This window comes from Engystomops pustulosus, chromosome 2 (genome assembly GCF_040894005.1).
Source record: "Engystomops pustulosus chromosome 2, aEngPut4.maternal, whole genome shotgun sequence".
Taxonomy (NCBI): domain Eukaryota; kingdom Metazoa; phylum Chordata; class Amphibia; order Anura; family Leptodactylidae; genus Engystomops; species Engystomops pustulosus.
The window spans coordinates 92,363,980-92,386,617 of record NC_092412.1 but is presented as its reverse complement, the minus strand read 5'-3'; positions in this window follow the sequence as shown (position 1 = coordinate 92,386,617).

Here is a 22,638-nt window from a genome sequence, read left to right as displayed (position 1 = left end):
CAATGTACGCGATCAGCATTAAAATGAAAACACTACATGCTTGCAATTCAATAAAATAAGTGCATCATGGGGGGCAATGTCATTTACAAAAAAGAGATAAAAGGAGCAAACAGAATTTTACAACCAAGCGGTGAATTCAGAATAACCCATTCACATTAGTAATAGTTTGATTAAATGTGCCATGTAATTAAATTAAATCTTTGTCATTCAGAAATTATACAAAAAAGCTCAGAGTCATTGCCAATTATTTATTTCTGTGTAATATTTTTTTACCCCTGGTTTTCTTTTCATACTTTTTCAAGGAAAAAAAAACTTTCTCCAATTAGGTTGACAATTGTGTCCAAGAATGTGATTATTGATGTTGTGTAAATTATCCACTTCAAAACCAAGATTTTTTACATTTCCATTCTTCTTCCACAAGCCGTAACTTTGATTTTTTTTTTTTTTTGTTTGCAAAGCTATATGTGGGATTTTTATGTGTGATACAAGTACTTGCTAGTGGTACCATTTAATATTCTCTGCCATATAATGGGAATCTGTAAAAAAATTAAAAATGTGGAAGAAATGGCAAAAAACACAATTGTGTCATATTCTGATGTGCTTAATTTTTCTGCCTTCTTAATGTGCAATCTAATTCACAGCTCTCCTTTAATCTTTGGATCAGTATGATCGCACGGATACCAAATAAGGTTTATTTAAATAGTTTAGTTATGTTATATAGTTTAGCTATGTATTAAATCTTCTAACTATGGTTGGATTCTTCTTATGAATAGCTTTTCTTCTCTATACGCTGCAGTGCTTTCTGCCTACTGCTTTACAATACCAGCTGTGATTGGCTAGGCAGGATATGTAACACTACTGTATAATAGCAGGGTCACATGTTCAAGTGATAATCGTTTAGCATCCAGGATGGGTGCGTTGCTCTCCTATCTGGAACGTTTGTAGAAGAAAAGGCGCTGGCTTGCTCAAAAGGGCGTTTTTGGAACAAAGACATATTTTATTTAAGCCAATTACGGCAATAAAATATAAAAGAATTAAAACAATAAAAGGAATAACGCGTTTAGCGCTTGTGCTGAGAGCATACATTGGCTTAAATAAAAGAAGTATTTGTTCCAAAAATAACCTTTTGAGCAAGCCAGCGCCTTTTCTTCTACAAATGTTCCAGATAGGAGAGCAACGCACCCATCCTGGATGCTAAACCATTATACCTTGAAATACTGCATACGGACCATTGGGGAGCCATCAGTGGAACGTGGCAGCGGCATTAAGTCTCATTTCAAGCATCAATAGGTGTTGTGCCCTACCTGCGCAACTCCAAAAGGTGAGTGGATCACTACACCACAATAATTCCAAACTCAACGAGGGTAACACACCATAGGAGCGTTCTCTGTCTCTCCTTGTCTCCCCTATCTCTACATGTTCAAGAGAAACCTGAATGTTTTGATAGAAAAAATATAAAGGGTTATGGGAAAAAACTTTTGTTTAATTCTTATAGGTTGGATTTGATGCACTTGTACTGTATACTATGATACTGTAATACATGTCCAGATGCCAACCCAGACAGGAGACAGAGAGGTTGCTGCTCTATATAGGGTCAGTCAGATAGGTAGAGATTTCTTAAATAGCCATAATTGCCCTTTTCAGGGCAGGTAGGGACAGGAGGATGCTGTAATTAGAGAGAGGTTGAAATCTGAAATGAATACCTTTTTAGGGCAATATGAATAAGCTAATGATATGCTGATATAAGGTAGGACCAGACATAGTACTTACAGCATTATCCAGCAATATCTTATGCAGTCTCCTTACAATTGGCAGGTTAAAATAGCAGTCTTAGACATATTTGCATCAGTTTTATCTACAGTAGTAATCTTAGTAGTATTTGAATTAGAATTACTTTACACTTCCGTCTTAGACCAATTTACATAATTTCAGTTTTCTCTTATAGGTCATAGATAGGTTTTCATGAGAAGTTAGTTTTTGAGGGCCTTTTCTCATATAACTATGACTATATAATAATATTGATTTGTATTGCTGTTTAGTAAAATATCTTAAAAGGGTAGTCTTAGTCCGTTTTGCAGTTCCAGCATCACAGGGTAATATCTTACATTACTTGTCTCAGTACTATTTCAGCAATGCACAGCAATATTTTAAAGGACCCATTTTAGTACTTTTTATAGCCAATTTTTATCTGTATATGTGTATTTATTAATTGCAGTTCCACTACAATGTTCACTGGATCCGTTTATTCCTAAAGTGCAGTGCTAGTGACAGTAGTAATTTTATCTATATCCTCATATGGTCAGGACAGAACTAGGGAGAGGAGGCTACTAGAGATTATATCAGTCAGGGATAATGAATAATTAACCTTTTAAGGGCAGTCTTAAGAACTGAATGTATATATTGATATTATGCTATGATACAGGGCCAGTAACTAATTTTATCTACAGTACATCATCATACTGTACTATAGTGCAGTGACATTACCTGTATTTCTATGCTTATACCATTCAACAACCGAGCAGTGAAAGCGGCTGCATTTTTTTAAATAACTGAAATATTCTTTAACTATATCCCATTCAAAATGTACAAAGCCTCACATTTTGATTTTCTTTAGGGCATTTTAACTGTAAAGTCAGTTAAAAACAATATCCTTGGTTCCTACAACTTCCTTGTCGGATAGTCTGGTTTCATTGGTGCCACTGCTTCTTTGTGAGTTCTTGCTACTCAACTTATTTCTGCCACTAAATCCTCAATGTCAGATAGAAACTCTCTCACTTTTCGTGAGCTCCAGTAATGGAATCAAGGATATTATTTTATAGTTATAGTGCAGATCCAGCAGGCTGGTCAACCAGTAAATGACACTAGTGGTCATGGGAAAAACCTGACTCTTCATCTTACAGCCTTAAAAGAGGCAATAAAGAAAGCATGGCCCTTCCTCTCAACGCCATAAAACATTAAATGGGAAAAAACTGTTTATGTCTAGGTCCAAGCTGCTATTATATTAACCTAGTGATGTAATATCCCTTCCCATGCTTATTTGTCTACATATGAGTTGTGATGTGCACCTTGCGATACAGCCACCGCCATAAGATATTTAACCCCCCGACTCACGCCGGATCCCGGTGCATGGAGAGGCCTCACGGGCCGAGCCCTCTCCATAGTCGGTAAGTCTATGCTGCATAGTAAAAATTGTAAAAATAAAAAAGTAAAAATATATATATATTAAAAAAAACTAAAAATTCAAATCACCCCCCTTTCCCTAGAATTGATATAAATACACTCACCGGCCACTTTAGTAGGTACACCATGCTAGTAACGGGTTGGACCCCCTTTTGCCTTCAGAACTGCCTCAATTCTTCGTGGCATAGATTCAACAAGGTGCTGGAAGCATTCCTCGAGGATTTTGGTAAATATTGACATGATGGCATCACACAGTTGCCGCAGATTTGTCGGCTGCACATCCATGATGCGAATCTCCCGTTCAACCACATCCCACAGATGCTCTATTAGATTGAGATCTGGTGACTGTGGAGGCCATTTGAGTACAGTGAACTCATTGTCATGTTCAAGAAACCAGTCTGAGATGATTCCAGCTTTATGACATGGCGCATTATCCTGCTGAAAGTAGCCATCAGATGTTGGGTACATTGTGGTCATAAAGGGATAGACATGGTCAGCAACAATACTCAGGTAGGCTGTGGCGTTGCAACGATGCTCAATTGGTACCAAGGGGCCCAAAGAGTGCCAAGAAAATATTCCCCACACCATGACACCACCACCACCAGCCTGAACCGTTGATACAAGGCAGGATGGATCCATGCTTTCATGTTGTTGACGCCAAATTCTGACCCTACCATCCGAATGTTGCAGCAGAAATCTAGACTCATCAGACCAGGCAACGTTTTTCCAATCTTCTACTGTCCAATTTCGATGAGCTTGTGCAAATTGTAGCCTCAGTTTCCTGTTATTAGCTGAAAGGAGTGGCACCCGGTGTGGTCTTCTGCTGCTGTAACCCATCTGCCTCAAAGTTCGACGTACTGTGCGTTCAGAGAAGCTCTTCTGCCTACCTTGGTTGTAACGGGTGGCGATTTGAGTTACTGTTCTATCAGCTCGAACCAGTCTGCCCATTCTCCTCTGACCTCTGGCATCAACAAGGCATTTCCGCCAACAGAACTGCCGCTCACTGGATGTTTTTTCTTTTTCGGGCCATTCTCTGTAAACCCTAGAGATGGTTGTGCGTGAAAATACCAGTAGATCAGCAGTTTCTGAAATACTCAGATCAGCCCTTCTGGCACCAACAACCATGCCATGTTCAAAGGCACTCAAATCACCTTTCTTCCCCATACTGATGCTCGGTTTGAACTGCAGGAGATTGTCTTGACCATGTCTACATGCCTAAATGCACTGAGTTGCCGCCATGTGATTGGCTGATTAGAAATTAAGTGTTAACGAGCAGTTGGACAGGTGTACCTAATAAAGTGGCCGGTGAGTATATAAATAAACAGTAAAAATAAAAAACAAGGTATCACTGCATCCGAAAATGCCCAATCAAAATATAATAACTTTTTCTTGCCATTTTTAAAAGTATAAAATAATTATATAAAAAGTATTTAAAAGGTTAGACAGTCTTAAAAATTGTAGCATTGAAAACGTAACCAAAATTTGCAAAAAATGACACCACTCACAAGTCCATACACCAAAGTATGAAAAAGTTATTGGCAAAATAAAAAAAAAAGATTTTCATTTTTGTAAATGTATGAAAACATTATAAAACCCATACAAATTTGGTATCACCGTGATCACACCGACCCAAAGAAAAAAATAGACATGTCATTTGGGGCGCACAGTGAAATCCGTAAAATTCAACCCCACAAGAAAACGGCGCAAATGCATTTTTTTTCACCTATTTCACTGCATTCGGAATTTTTTTTCCCTCTTCCCAGTACACGGCATGGAATATTAAATACTATCAAGTGCCCTGTGCAATTTGTCATGCAGAAAACAAGTCATCACACAGCTCTGTAAATAGAAAAATAAAAAAGTTATACATTTTTGAAGGTGGGGATAAAAAAATGCAAAAACGAAAATGGGCCGAGGCGGGAATGGATTAATTCAAAATTGACTGTAAAACAGTGCTATAAATGTGTTCCCTATAGTGCTAATGCTTATAAATTGTCTAAGGCAATGCCAATTTCAGTGGGGTTCGGCTGAACCCGAATTTTAAAAGCTGTCCTCATCCAGGTTTGGATACTGAACCCAGACCCCAATCAGTAACATCTGCAATCAATTCTGGCACAGATTTTGCATGTTAACCATTAAAATGCTGCATAACAAAGTGACATAGTCTGAATGCTAGTGAATTCCTTTCCTAGCAGCCTCAATTGATTTCTATCACACTCATGTGCTCTACTCTGGTTAAGTTAATCCACTGCAATGGACAAAATATCTCCGTACTTTCATTGCTGCCCTGTTTGGTGTCTGAGAATTCCACTTTAAACAAAACTTAGACCATATGTGTAACAGAACACACCGGTTGTTCGGCATCTCAGTGGAAGCCATGAATCCTTAGTGTGGACTTTATATGGAACTTTGCATATCAAGCCAGGATTTGGTGATGTATATATGCTATTGTAGTCTTTGTCATCCAAGTATATATAAAGAAGAATTGTTTGGATTGCACATATGGTCTGAGGTGTGTTTAAAGTGGATTGATTATAATGGTTAATGAAAGCACGTGTTACTAGACCAGTGTACACACTAAGTGAAAGGAGCTTAAGTTTTTTATTTGTATGGTGTCAGAGAACTGACACAGAGCACTGGCATCTTAAAAAAGACTTTTGAGACTAATGTTTTTTGCTTGCCAAAGTCTTGTACTGAGCTAGCTAGTGTTAATTCTGCTTTCGGTATTCTGATATCTTTGACCCATTTGCCTTAATCTCTAAATATCCATTTCCCATTTTGTACTGCAATGTCCTCTTGGTTTTGACCCATATTTGGCAACTTTCCCTCTCTGCATTGTCATGTCTTTGTCCCCAAGTTTGCACTTTGGCAAAGGAATGGGGCGTTAAATGCTCCTGACGCTTAGTGTAGGTGAGACAATTCGGCAGGGACAACTGGAAAGGGACAACTCCACTGTCTTTCTTTATTTCACCATTTCATTCCAAGAAAACCATGCACAACAATTGTTTTTTTTATAAACTAAGCAATTAATAGTGCCAAGAAATCAGCCATCTAAAAACTTTACTTTAACTTCTCCCCTCCTAAAAGAATAAATATATGATTGCATTGAAAATATTTTGTTTGTCCATTTAATAATTTGATCTTACTATGCTTTTTTAGAAAAGTCTTTTTATGAGACTCTTAACTAAACATCTTCATTTATTTGCTTTTGATTATATGGTGAAAAGGGCATTCAAAAAATTGGGGAGATTTTAAAGGAGTGGGCTGCTGCCGGGGTCAGTGCTTCAAGATTTACCACACACAGACTTATCCAGGACAGTGTCAAGCTGCTCCTGACCAATAGACAACACTAGAAGGGTCTGAGAAAAAGAACTGGACTGGAATTTAGTGGTCTAAGGTTTTGTTTCCAGATGGAAGTAAATTTTTTGCAAATGAAGGTCCCAGAGTCTGGAGTGGAAAGGCTCAATCCAAGCTGCTTGTGGTCTAGTGTGAAGTTTCCATAATTAGTGATGGTTCAGGGAGCCATCTCATTCTCCAGTGTGGGTCCACTGTGTTTTATCAAGACCAAAGTCTATGCATCCATCTACCAGTAAATATTAAAGCACTTCATGCCTCCCTCTGCCAACAAGCCTTTTGTAGACAGAATTTTACCAGCAGGACTTGGCACCTGTCCACACCATCAAAAGTACCAATGTCTGGTTTAATAATCACTCTATCACTGTGCTTGATTGTCCAGCAAACTCACCTGAATGAGAATCTATGGGGTATTGTCAAGAAGAAGATAAGAGACACCAGACCCAACAAAGCAGATGAGCTAAAGGCCACTATTGCCATACATTATTGATGCAGTCATTAATGTAAAAAGAGCCCCGAGCAAGTATTGAGTGCATTTATTGTATATACTTTTCATTTTGCCAACAGTTCTGTGTTCTAAAACACTTGGTCTTCTATAATATTCAGATGTTCTGAGTTAATGAATTTTGTGTTTTCCTACGATTTCCTAAGCCATAATCAATCAACATGAACATAAATTAACACTTGGAAAAATTCACTCTGTGTGTAATGACTCTTTATTTTTAAATTTTGAATAGAATTACTGAAAAAAATAATTTTTTGCTGATATTCATTGAAAAGTACATGTATATCCACTGGGGACATTTCACTAAAGAACCAAAATACAAAGCAAAACAACATGATCTAGTTATTGCAACAGTAATCCCCTGCATCCCCCCTTAACGATTACCAATAAAAACTTTTCATTAAATTACTAGCAGATAGAACAATAGTATGAACAGAAACAAAAAAAAAATCCTTAATACTTGTTTAACAATACCATTTTGGGGTTTCAATGGTAAAGATTGAAATTCTCATAAAAAATCTGTAGGACAGATTGACATTGTACAGTATGGATGGGATCTGTTAAATTCCCCATAATTTGCTACAGCTGAATTTTTTTGTTGGTTAACTGGTAACTTTCCAGTGCCTTCTAGAGACCACTAGAGAGTCCCTCCACATCAATTTTCTGTCTTTCATATGCACTTTAGATCAACACATATGGAAGCTTTTCACATACCATATATGCTCTAGTATAAGCCAAGTTTTTCAGCACTAAAAATGTGCTGAAAACCCCTAACTCGGCTTATACTCGAGTCAAAGAAAGAATTCTTTGTACTCACCTTTCCGACGCCCCCCGCAGGTCCACTTCTGTCTTCAGCTCTGGCTCCGTCTTTGGCTCCCCTGCGGTCCTGTTTCACAAACCATGGTGTCAGCTGCTTGCCAACGCTTTGGTTTTTACCCCACCATCAGCACACACCATGATATTTGCATGGACCACAAGGGGAGGTGAAGACGGAGCTGAAGACAGAAGACCTGTACAGGGCGACAGAAAGGTAAGTACAGAATTATTTGCTGTTATTTTTTAGGCTGGACAGGGGGCTGCTGGTTATATATGGGTGGGGGGATTCACTGGCTATATATGGGGGGTGTAAAGCGCTGGTTACATATGGGGGAGTGCAGGCACTGGCTATACTGGGGGCAGGCTGTGGCTATATACTGAGGGGCAGGCCCTGGTTATATACTGGGGGGGAAGAAACTGGCTATATACAGGGGGCAGGCTGTGGCTATATACTGGGGTGCAGGCACTGGCTATATACTGGAGTGCAGGCACTGGCTATATACTGCGGGGCAGGCACTGACTATATACTGGAGGGCATGCACTGGCTATAGAGTGAGGGGCATGCACTGGTTATATACTGGGGTCAGGCATTTTCTATATACTGGGGCCACTGGCTGGCTATATACAAGGGGGCTTTCTAATAATTTATCCAATGAAGATTAGAGCCCAGCCTGCTCTTAGTAGTATACAGCCCAGCCCAGCCTGTCCCCTGTAGTATACAGCCCAGCCCAGCCTGTCCCCTGTAGTATACAGCCCAGCCTGTCCCCTTTAGTATACGGCCCAGCCCAGCCTGCACCCTATAGTATACAGCCCAACCTGCACCCTGTAGTATACAGCCCAGCACAACCTGCCCCCCAGTAGTATACAGCCCAGCCCAGCCTGTCCCCTGTGGTGTACAGCCCAGCCCATCCTGCACCCTGTAGTATATGGCCCAGACCAGCCTGCACCATTTAGTATACAGCCCAGCCCAGCCTGTCCCCTGTGGTGTACAGCCCAGCCCATCCTGCACCCTGTAGTATATGGCTCAGCCCAGCCTGCACCCTGTAGTACACAGCCCAACCTGCACCATGTAGTATGCAGCCGAGCACAGCCTGCCCCCAGTAGTATACAGCCCAGCCTGTCCCCTGTAGTGTACAGCCCAGCCCATCCTGCATCATTTAGTATACAGCCCAGCCTGTCCCCTGTAGTATACAGCTCAGCCCAACATTTTCCCTGTAGTATACAGCCCAGCCCAGCCTTTTCCCTGTAGTATACAGCCCAGCCTTTTCCCTGTAGTATACAGCCCAGCCCAGCCTTTTCCCTGTAGTATACAGCCCAGCCCAGCCTGCACCCTGTAGTATACAGGCCAGCCCAACCTGCACCCTGTAGTATACATCCCAGCCCAGCCTGCACCCTGTAGTATACAGCCCAGCCTGCCTCCAGTAGTATACAGCCCAGCCCAGCTCTTGGAAAAAAAAAAAACCTTATATACTCACCCTCCGGCTGCCTCGATGGTCAGCGAGGCTCCCGATGTCATCGCGGCTCGCTTCTTTCTTCCCTATGGCATCTCTTCTGTCTTCTGTAACAGCTGGCTGGGTGCGGCCATGTTATCTCCCAGCAGGCGCATACTATGACGTCAGCAGCTGCCGCTGACCAATATTTTTCTTGACTTGTGACTTGACAATTTTTGTGCTGAAAATCTCGGCTTATACACGAGTATATACGGTGTATATATATATATATATATATATATATATATACTGTTCATATTATTCTGAATAATGTAAATCTCCCATGCGTTCAACAGAACATGCAAAAGTTCTTTTACTATTAAAATATAAAAATAATCATCTATTTTTATTCCATTTAGCTACTGCATACATATGTTATATGCATGCAAATATTTAATGACCTATTTACAATGCACAAAAAATAGGTCAAGGCATATTTTTAAAAGTAAAAATAATATAAATATACTGTACATATGAACTCATTAGAAAAAATTAGCTATAAATTCTAAAACAAATGCATAGTTTAATGCAGAAAATAACAAAAATTTCAGGAACTGGGTGGGTCAGGGAAATCCTTCTTCAGAGTGTCCTGTCTCACATGGACTAAATATTTTTAATTCAATAATAATACTCAAATGTTAATATGTTTATATACAGAAAACATGCAGTAATAAAAGTATCATTTATTGCATTTTATGCAAACATTTGATAAGCAATATTACAAGCAAAATTAAATAGGAAGCTATTCAAGTGATTTTCACCTCTGTTGCATTTCATATTTTTCAATGAATAATTCATAGATTTAAAGGCACACTTTTCACAGAGATAATTGACTTTGTAACCACAAAAAAGATGATAGCAATTACAAGTCTGCTTATTCCACATTGAAATGGTATTCATCGTATCCTTGCACTAACATAATAAAGATCTGTTACATATTCACACAGAAGGAAAGGATTTTGCTGTTTCAGTTGTGGAATTCACATTGCATTATCAATTAAACCTGTGATCTTTTTAACTGCATATTTTACAGATAAACTGCAAGTGTTAACACAAACATCTGTTGAAAAATAAATGAAAAATACTGTTGGTAAATATATATATATACACCATATTTTTGCAGACTATAAGACGCTTCTTACTATAGGACACACCTGAGATTTAGGCTTCCAAAAAAGTAAAAATATATATATATTTTACACCAATTAAAATATCCCTTTTGGTCGCACTAAAGAACAGTATACACAGCCCTGCTACATCCATACAGTTACACCCACAGCTCTACTATACACATGAAGACACACACAGCTCTACTATACACATGAAGACACACACAGCTCTATCGGGCATCACCCAATCTCCATTACAGCGGTCAGGAGGGTGTGGCAGTGCTGGATCCTCCTGACCTTCAGTCTATAAGACGCAGGCACTTTTTAGCAAGATTTTTTTCTGCTGTTGGCTTCATGCCAAGACAAAAGTCCATCCAAAATAGTGAAAAGGTAAATGGCAGCACTAATTAAAGCAAAAAAGATATACATTTTATTTTTAGCATGTGTGTACATCAGCTACATTCACCCCCTGGTAGCTGGAGTCTTCCATCTAGGGTCTGAAACATACTGTACTGTTTTAATATATATATAGTGTAATTTTAGAAAAAGTTTGTTTTTGCTTTATGTAAGGGAGCATTAATATCAGTAGCATTAGGTAGCAGGATAGTAATCTCCTGGGTGGACATGAACTTTTGCAAGGCACAGCAGAAACACAGCCCATTTGACTCAGCTGCCAACAACTAGTTTTATTTTCTTTACAAAACAGCAGCAAAACTAAATACAAAAAATAAATTCCAAGGCATCTGGCCATTGACTAGACAACAGGCTGTCCTAATTGTAAAGAGATTGTGCCGAACAGCCTCCCAAATTACATACAGCAACAGAACTCACAGTAGTTTTTCACAAGTGTAAAGAGTCCCCAATGTGTCTGAACTGTTCACCTTATACAAGACCAGCACAGCTGTGGATTGAGTACTAGAGACAGCCTAAAACCTGGGCTGTCTGGATGGAATGGGGCCCACCCTCCTTTCCCCACTCCACATAGGTGTTCAGCCAATGGAAACAGTTGATTTGACCTTACAGACTGAACACATGGCACAGAATGATAGTCCTTGCATTATACAGTAATGTGACGCAAGGACTCCCTGTCTGCCAGCCCAACTGCTGTGCTGGTACTATGAGAATGTGTTCAGTCCACAGGATTGGACAAACATATGGGTAAGTTTGTATTGGCAGAACACCTTGGTATGCATTAGGCCTAAATCTTGCAAATAAAGCAGATGAATAATTATCAATAAGTTCTGCAAAAATGTCTCTATTTGATTATAGCAGAAAAATTATTATAAATGCATGGTACAATGTTTTCTCATGTGAATGCTGCCTCAGGGTTTTCAGCTAGTGTTGTTGACCAGTACGCTCCATGTAATAGGTTTATGGAATATGGTTGATTTCTTAAACAGTATTTGTAATAATATTTCACTTATAATATGCTACCTTCATTTTCTGTAATTCACACTTGAAGAAAACTTCTACATACTTTTTAATTAGTCTCATGTGTTATTGTTCTAATTTCCTCCCTTTATTAAAACATAATTATTTAGCATTACAAAGTTACAGATCGAGCAGTCATCATGCTAAGCAGAGGGGTTAAATAAATTAGAAGTCACTGACATTTATTTTAATAATTTTGTTACACCACTCTTTAAGGCTATCATTATAGGATGTACATGCTTCAGTGGTCTTCAATTTAAATTTACTTGATAAGAGCAAAGTGTATTTCAGGTAACATAAGCTGGAGCTTTGCTTTTGTTATCAGGATTGATTTCACTAGGTTTGCATTCATATAGTTTTCCATACATGTCATAGAGTAATAGAGCAAATCTGACCTTGTGTCATCTTGCACAAGTCACACAGAAAGTATTGTGCTTTTCCATAGATCTAGGCTATCAAAATAACCTACTCTTAAGACTCCTGGAACTGAACACAGTGCCAGGGAATGATAAAAAATAAAAGCTTTTTACTCTCGATTTTCCATTGTCATTAAAACAGTTAAACAGTAATTTGTTTAGTCGTCAGTTCAGGCAACATCAGTGAAAGAAACTCCCATTGTTTACCATCATTCGTCCTATATTCCAAGACTTGGCTCTTTATCAGGGCGTCTATTCAATTACTTAACTTCCTAAATGGCCATATGTCTCAATTTGTTTGGTGTTTCTTTTCCCATTAATAATTTCCCATGCATTGAAGGTGGTGGCTGTTTTATGTTGATGGAGGGTTGTGACAATTAAGAGCCTATTTTTGGACTGTTATGACTTCTGCTTTTGTGATCATTTTTAACTGGCTGATAAAAAGTAATAGATGAATGACAAGCCTACAAAGTCTTGGCTGTGCCTAAAGAAAGGACTCATGTTTCCAGATTAATTGTAAAACAATACTGAGAAAAATGTTTGTATCAACGCAATCTAAAGGAAAATGTGAGAGTGATAATGATATGTTAATGGAATTCTGTAAAAGTCAGCTCCTGCTATCAGTTCAACATTACACAGAGACTTCTTATTGGTGTCTCAGAATCCATTAGACTTTCCTTTTTACTCCGAAAATAGAAAGTTGTGTGATGTGATTTATAAAGAAATGAATTTATATTTTTGTTATCCAATATCTTCAGTTTGGAATAAAACTAACTCATTGCCTACTGCTAGGATAAATAGATACATTGGTGGTCATTTATTATTGCCTTTCAAAAGAAAACTGGCGGAAATTCACCTCTTGCACTTTATTTTTGAAGTGTCTGCACCAAAATTTTGGTGGTTTTCTGACACTCACTACTTGTTCTGTTTTTGGGTGCAAAATTGTGTCACCACTTGTGAATCAGACACTTTTATGGTGCTTCTATTTTTTTTACTGGTTTGAAGCGCAGTTTTTGGCGCACAAATAGAGCAGCGAAAAGCCGGACTACCGAATTCTATTTCACCTTACTGAAAGGGGGAGACCTTATTGTTTGGGTGCCAATCATTGATCTTATCCCACTTACATCCCACTGAAAATTATAGCACACTTCCAGTGCCACCCTGTGCCCAAATTAATAAATGCTTACATCTTGTTTTTGTTTGTGTAACCATTTTTGTTAGGTTGTCCAAAAGCGTAGTTGATAATTTTTAGTTTTGCACTTATAGTCCCTGGGTTACATACAAAATAGGTTCTTTAGGTTTGTTCATAAATTGAATTTGTATGTAGGTGAGAACAAGTATATTTTATAATTGTAACTAGAGACTCTCCTAATGACAATTGGATTTTCAAAATTATGTGCTGTAATGGGAAAAAGGATTATCAATAAAGCTTCATTACAGCCACCTTACAGATGATAATTGCAGTCTATGACTAAAGTAAAGCATCCAGAGAGCTTCACCAGAGGTCACAGTGGGTAGAGAGGTCCGTCTGTAACTAGGGGTTGTCTGTAAGTCAGGTGCCTTTAAGTTGGGGACTGCCTGTATAACTATTGCACACTAGTACAAGAAACATAGCAAATTTAGCACATTTTGCTAAAAACTGGTTTAGGGGGTCAATGCCATCACTAATGCAGAGTCGAAGGTGTTTCAGAAAGCTCCAGGGACTCATTTAGTGCCCATAAGGTGCATCTGTAAGGGGTGGGTCTGTATCAATGTTAATATCAGTGTTGGCCTGGCTTTGCCTGAAGGTGGGAGAGGATGCGTCTCCATTAAGATCGTGATATGGATGTCAATAATGATATTTTCTGATATATTGGAAACTGGTTAAAACCTGTCAATAATGCTTGTCCAGGGAACAGTTACAGACTGCCTCCAGTTTAATACTTTGAAGAATTCAGATTTTTTACAGCCTACCCATTTTCAAGGGTCTCTGACTAATTGCTGACATCCACAGAGCCAGTCTGGGAAGTTTTAGATAAACAGAAAAAACCCTGGGATGTCAAGTCACTGACTGACTTCACCTCCTGTCATTCCCTGATTCCCCGCTAGTCTGACATAGGGCTGACATCAAGATCTTCAGTCTCATAAAGTCAAAATTTGCAGCCAATCATCCCTCCTTTTGTAGCATAACATTGCTTGTATAACTGTAAACTTTTTGGCCAAAATAAAGGATCCCTGTCAGACTATAGATGTATTTTTTCCACCACATTTGAATTTTTTTCCAGCTTCCCAGTACATGTTATGGAATAATAAATACCTTCACTAGGAAGTACAATCTGTTACACAAAAACCAGGCCTTTTTACAACTCTGTATGTAGAAAAAGTTATGGAATTTTGAAAGCAGGGAGTGAAAAATGGAAATTCAAAAATGAAAAAGGCTGTGTCTTAAAGGCTTTAAGAAAATGAGGCAAAATGCAATATGTATAATATGAGAAACCCGATTAATTAAATAATTAATGTACGGTAAGTAGTAATATATGTACTATAGCATATTATGGGGGAACTATGTATATATTATACCTATACAATAGTGCCATAATAATTTAAATTAAAATAAATTATATTGCATATTTTATAAACATGACCCATCACATTTAAGATAAAATCTCACTGTGCTGGAATACTTTAACCAAATAATGTGGAGCGTGATCTCATGCACAGAGATCAGTATCACAGTAGCCAACACACTAAAGAACACGGTTAATTCAAAACAGAGAAAAAGAACAAGTGTGTAAAGGCTAAAAAGTCAATAAACTTTATTACAATTCATAAACAATGACCGAAAAAATCCTACATGCATGATTAAAAACATTTAAAAGTGTACAAATACACATATATACAACTGAGTGGGTCAGAGTCTGGTCATAAAGACCCACATACGGCCACAGGTCAACACAAAATATGTGGATGCAATATCCTCACAAGTAATAAGGGTAAAGCCCTGAAAACTATACCTGATTTCTATCCTGAGAAGGTACTAAATTGTCAGGTCCAGATGCTCAGGAAAGGGAGCTGGATTGGAATAATATTCAGTACCCAGAAAAAAAGGTCAATCGGCAAGGCAGAAAGTAACAGGGAGCATAGGTGATCCCATCAGGTAAGAACAGAGCAGAGCCCAAATGATCAACGTTGCTAAGCATGAGAGCCCTAGTGGGAGGAGGAAATGCTAGGGCACAGACCCGTGGCCGAAGGCACCCCACGCGTTCCGTCGCCTGATTGGAGCTGTGGAGCCTACCTTATGTGTCCCAAGGAGATCCCCGGCCTCCAATCACTGGCGTCTATTGAGTGTAGACACCTGTGTAGGAGGTCCAAACATGGCGAGATTATCGCGAGACCGATCAAGTCTGGCGCATGCGTCCTTGGGACACATAATGTAGGCTCCACGGGTCAGAAGGCACTTACCGCTGAGGAAGTCGCCATCAGGCGACGGAACGCGTGGGGTACCTTCGGCCACGGGTCTGTGACCTAGCATTTCCTCCTCCCACTAGTGCTCTCATGCTTAGCAACTTTGATCATTTGGGCTCTGCTCTGCTCTTACCTGATGGGATCACCTCTGCTCCCTGTTACTTTCTGCCTTGCAGATTGACTTTAACCCTTTTTTTCTGGGTACTGAATATTATTTTAATCCGGCTCCCTTTCCTGAGCATCTGGACCTGAAAATTTAGTACCTTCTCAGGATAGAATTCTGGTATAGTTTTCAGGGCTTTATCCTTATTTCTTGTGTGGACATTGCATCCACATATTTTGTGTTGACCTGTGGCCGTATGTGGGTCTTTGTGACCAGACTCTGACCCACTCAGTTGTATATCTGTGTATTTGTACACTTTTAAATGTTTTTAATCATGCATGTAGGATTTTTTCGGTCATTGTTTATGAATTGTAATCAAATTTATTGACTTTTTAGCCTTTACACACTTGTTCTTTTTCTTTGTTTTGAATTAACTGTGCTGGAATACGGTATGGTTATACACTAGCAGTTAATGTCACGATGCTATACAATGCTATGGGTATCCTGATGCAGATATTCTCACTGTGCTATAAGAAGCTATCATTGGGGCAGTAATATGAGACCTTTTGAGATTAACCCCTTATCACCGACACTAGTTTTCAGCTCAATGATCAGACATGTCTCAAGATAATTGATTATTACTTCGGAACGCTTTAACATATCCAGGTGATTTAGAGAATGTTTTCTCATGACACATGGTACTTCATGTTAGTTGTAAAATTTAAGCGAAAAGTTTTGCGTTTCGTTCTGAACAAAAGTGAAAATTTGGCAAAAGTTTGTAAAAATTGTTCATTTTCCAAGTTTGAAATGTTCTGCTTTCCAGACAGGAAGTAAAACTATCCAAACAGCTAGATAATTAACATTTACGGAATGTCTGATTTATGTTGGGATGAAATTTTATGCGTCCTGTAATTTTTCTAGGATGTTATGAGGTGCAGAACTTTAGGTCCGATCTTTCTCATTTTCATGAAAATTGCCAAAACTCACATTTTGAGGGACAACTCAGCTTTCAAGTGACTTTGAAAGGCCTAAATAATAGTAAAACCCCATAAATTACCCCACTATAAAATGTTCAACCCTCAGTGTATGTAAAACAACTTCTATTGAGTTTATTAACCCTTTAAGTGTTTAACATTGGTTAAAACAATATGGACCTGCGATTTAGAAACTTTTGAATTTTCATGGAAAATACATAAATTTAGGCCAAAACTGACAGTTTCATAATAAATTAAATAATGAAACGCTCTACAAAATTTGATGCCCAATTTCTCCCGAGCGTACTGATACCCCATATGTGATGGTAAACTGCTGTATGGGCGCACGGCGGAGCATAGGATCAAAGCAGTGGTATTCACAGCAGGTTTGTATTGTCACATTGTACAAGATATAAATTTAAATTTTTTTTTGTTAATGTGAACATATGAGGGCTTATTATTTACGGGATGAGATACAATGTATAGATAATTCATTTTGGGGGTCTATAGCTTATTTATGAGATTTTATTAACTATTTCAAGGGGGACACAAACAAAATCATCAATTTTTATTTTGGATTTTTAGCACTTTTTTTCCCCAGCTCACCGTAACAAAAAAATATTATTTTATCTTTATTCTCTAGTTCACTATGACTGCGGTGATAGCCAATGTATATAGTTTTTCTTATCTTTGCTCAATTTTACTGAGCAAAACCAATATTGGAGAAAATCGCATTGTTTTTACTATTGACAACTTTTCAGGGCCATAACTTCTGTATTTTTCTGTTGTCAGATCTGGTTGAGGGCTTATTTTTTGCAAAAAGGGTTGTTCTATTCAGTCATATCATATTACTGAACATAGCTTTTTTTATCACGTTTTACAACATTTTTTGTGATGGTGTTTGATGAAAAATGGTATATTATGGGAAGTTTTTAATGTTTTTTTTTTGTCGTTCACCGAGCTGGTTCAATATTGACTTAGATTTATTATACAGATTAATACGGATGCGGTGATACCAAATATGTACATTTTTTTGTTTTATATACTTTATTTGCATTATATGTGTAACATTGGGAGATTATGGGACTTTTATTTTATTTATTTATTTAATCATATTATAAAATGATTTAATCCTTTTTTTAAACTTTTCTTACATTTTCCATTTGCCTTTGCCTTGAACAAGCAATTATCCGATCGCTTGTTCAAGCCTCTACACTGCAATACACTTGTATTGCAGTGTATAGTGTAAGTAACTGAGCAGAGAAATACGAGAAAACTTTTGTATCTTAAAAACAAAGAATATTTAATATATTTAATGTAATGTAATAATATGTAATTTATGTAATATTTAAAGGGGTATTCTCGTCTGGGCATTCACATTCAGTTTGATTAATCTGCCATTAATAAACATTTCTTCAATTAGATGTTATTAAAAAAATGTTCCTGTGTGAAGATCATTTCCCATAAATGTAGTGATATGATCCCTTAGAAACGAGATAGCTTCCTCGGATACGGCCACCTCTGCTGGAGGGATTGCACAAATAAACAAAAAGTTTTTGTATATGAAATATATGAGAATTACTACATGTCCCACAGCCGTCCTATAGTAATGATTGCTGAATCCTGGTGGTCAGGCTGGGCTCAATAGCGCATGTCTGGCCACTGCTGCCTAAATGTGACGTGGTCATAACCGAAGAAGCCATCTCGTTTCTAAGGGACAACATGGCTATGTTTATGGGAAATTATCTTCACACAGAAACAATAACATCCAATTGAAGAAATGTTTATATATGGAAGATTAATGAAACTGATTGTGAATGCCGAGACGAGAATACCCCTTTAATAATAAACTCCAACATCACTCAGAGCCAGTGCATTTTTCTAAGGGCATCTGTAAGTGAACAAACAGAATTATGCCAGAAAATATAATTATAGAATATGATCTTGCACTCCATCATCATCATCATCATCTCTTTCACCTTTCACTCATTTCTCTCATAAACAGGTAGGTCTTCTTAATTGAGCACCAACATTTCCAGCAATACTTGCAGTATTGTTTCTTTTTGTGCACCTTTTAGGTTTATTGGTAAGTTTGCTTGCATATGTAATATCTTCTTAGGGGAGACTCCCTAACTCCTTTCTCTATCTCTGCCCTCTTATTAACACCTGGTAGCTTTAACTAATTTGTCCTGGGTGTATAAATTGCAGACTATAGGTCATACCTGACCGTGGTCTTTCCAAGTGCACTTTTCTAAGTGCATCTATAGGTACATAAATAGAATTATACAAGAATGGAACAAATGGACTTAACCTGTAAGAACTTGTCCAACTCTTGTCTTTCAAAATGTTATCTGGAAAGCACCATTAGCTATTTTCTCCATCGCCTTCCCACGGCAAATCTTGTTAACTTGTACTTGACCAAAAGTTACAACTTTCCCACATGCATGAATTTTTCAATGTTTTGCCTGATATATTTTTAAAATCCAGGTGTTGATGTATATAAAGTCTATATATATAAAAGCACAAACCACAGTAAAATGGCACAATTTTAATGCAAATAAGCCCCACTCCCCAGCAGGTATAGGCAAAAGTTTAGAAGGGGAATGCAGAAGAATTTGCAGCTATCTATTTTTTTTAAGTGCAAAAACTAATAGAACCACATGCCTGATATATTACCATCTAAGATAAATTAAATTAGTCCCAAACCCCCAAGAAAACAAAAAAGACACCCGCAAATGTCCTAAATAAAAATACAGGCGGTCCCCTACTTAAGGACACCCGACTTACAGACAACCCATAGTTACAGACGGACCCCTCTGCCCCATGTGACCTCTGGTGAAGCTCTCTGGATGCTTTACTAAAGTCCCAGACTGCAATGATCAGCTGTAAGATGTCTGTAATGAAGCTTTATTGATAATTCTTGGTCCAATTACACCAAAAATTTTGAAACTCCAATTGTCACTGGGGCAAAAGAAAAAAAATTGTCTACAACTTCCATTATAAAATATACAGTTTCGACTTACATACAAATTCAACTTAAGAACAAACCTCCAGACCCTATCTTGTATGTAACCCGGGGACTGCCTGTAATAATACCCCCATAGACTTTAATGGAGCAGTAAGGCACAGACACAACCAGTACCCTATTCAAATATGGGGAATTAAGGAGTCTTCTTTCTCATTCTTTATGCTAAGATCCCCACCAGTCATACTCTTATCCATGATCTCTGGGTAGTTAAAGTGTTAGTCATAGCTACAGCTATCTCCATCTTTTGATCCACTATCATGTTAAACGGCATAATACAATATTCTTTCCCAAACAACTTTTTTTTGTAAATACAAAAAAATCCTCCAATACACAGATATTATAAACAATAATTTACAATGGTTTCTATACAGATCTGCTTAAACTAGTACTATTTCAGCTTTTCTTTTGCAATTCTGATGCAAATACACAATGAATTATTGTGCTTCATTACATGATATATGATTAAAAGTAATTTATATTGCTTGACATCAATTTTACAGCAATGTCAGATTCAATCAGCATCAATTAATTCACAAACCAACTTGTAAAATGGAGCTGATTTAAAATGCATGAAATATATGTCAAAGTTTATCAATGTGGGACTGAAATGAAAGAATGAAAGAATCTTTTTGTTTAGTAGTTTTGAAGGAAATAATTAGCAATAATAATAAAATCGCTATCCGTCATTACCAGCAAGACAATCAAAGGTATTTAATTATTCCTAGTGATTGCTCCAGTGCTTGAACCATTTATGTGATTGTGACATTGACCCATTATTTAGTGTTGTCATTTCAAGGGTTTTTATTAGATTATTTTGTAAAAGAAACTAAAATGAGGAAGACTGCCAAGCTTGATAAAAGCACAATAGCTGTCATAATTGGAGATGAAAAATAACTTGCAAAATTTGAATATGAAATTGCACATGCAACAGATTTCAAAATACAATAAACTTTCTTCCTATTTATAGAAGAAGCCGTACAGATATAGAGGTACAATACTCACATGATGGGGGAGGATTGTCTGATCACAGGGGTTTTCACTACTGAGACCTCTGGCGATCAGCTCATGCTTGTAGTCCCATTATCTTTAGGATTCTTTTCTTGACTAAATGTAACAAAACAGAGCAAAGGGAGATGGTTCACCATAATCATAATGAAATATCATTGGTCCTTATAAATTATTTAGGTTTATACTTCCAGTCAACAAACCAACAAGAAGACAGGATGCACCAAGAACGCTCATAAATGGTCAAATAACAGTTTTTATTTAGATCAAAACAGAAAATCAATTAGACATACATTTAAAACCACTTAAAACATGTAATATACATGAGACAACAACTGGAGACCCTGGTGTGGGTCTACACAGTATGACCCCCTGCAAAAAGCACTCAATGGTGCACAATAATTCCTCCCACACACTCTAAAATAAAATACTATGAGTAGGCAAATATGTGTCAATCTGTAAACCAATACGTATGCCAGCATGCAACATTGCCATAGAAAACAAATAGATAGATACCAATAACTAGTTGATGCTAAGAAAAGGGTAATCTCTAATAAGAAAGTGCAAACATGATTGTATCAATGTAAAGTGCTAAGTGCTAAGGCATGAACGCCTCAAAAAAGGATGAAAGGAAAATGTACCAAAGTGAAGATGCTAATTACCAATGGAAATTCTGGCAGGCAGGCATGCAGGTGGAGGGAGGAAAGCATGGGTATGAGGCTCCCACACGTTTCATCGCTCTAGGCGACTTCCTCAGGGGTATGTGGCCCCGCTTAGATGCACTCGCCTTAAATACAGGTACTCACCCACTGACACATGGGCTCGGCGTTCAGTAGGCTGCACTGCGCATGACCGGAAGTGTACAATGCTGGTACCGGAAGTGAAACATAGAACCATGCGCCTGCACTACCGGACCAAGGCATAGTGTTGCCATGGTATCGGGGACCAGGAAACAACATACAAATGAAAGTATTATGCGCGTTGGTTTGTTGGTTTGTTGATAATAATTTTATGCACCAGCTCAATGGTACTATTGGTTGTGCTACCCTCTTCATTGTTTAGGATTTATACTTCCAGTACATAAAAGCAAAAAGGCAAACTGACATGGAAGTGTTCTGGCTCACGTCTTCCTCATAGTCCCTGTTATACAGAAAGAGTAAAATTTAAAATGCCACCAGATGTTCCAAGACACACAAATATGTCAAAAGAACCTCTCCCCAGTTGTATTTGAAGAAACAATGAAAAAAATGGGAAAGGTAAAAAGAACAAACGGTTGATTCAAAAATAGTGATGAGCAAATCCGAATGGCAAAGTTCAGGTTCATATCAAACTTTAAGGGGCGGGTTCCCCCGCAAACGATCGCAAACTTTATTAGAAGTTCAGGGCTGTGTTTGGGTGGGGATGAGCCCACCACCGTTAATGCTGATTCTCAGCAAAATAATGGCGTGCATGGCTGCAGTTATTCCAATGCTGGTGGCACTGAAACTGTTTTGACAGCTGCATTTAAACCGCAATCAAGGTTTTAAAAGGAGAGTTTTGACGGGTCCACTCATCACTATTCATTAACTAAAATTGTTAAAAAAAAAAGTATTTTTCGAACTTTTACATTACTAATTTCAATACCTTGCCAATGGAGTCTTCATAGATACCCTTCATGGACATCTTGGTACCCAGTTGAAAAAGCAATTTCACATTCAGGATAGCACTTTGTGTAAATATTTTTTTTATATTTATTCATGTATTTAATAGAAATGTATTGTATCTTTGTATATTATGTGAGTTG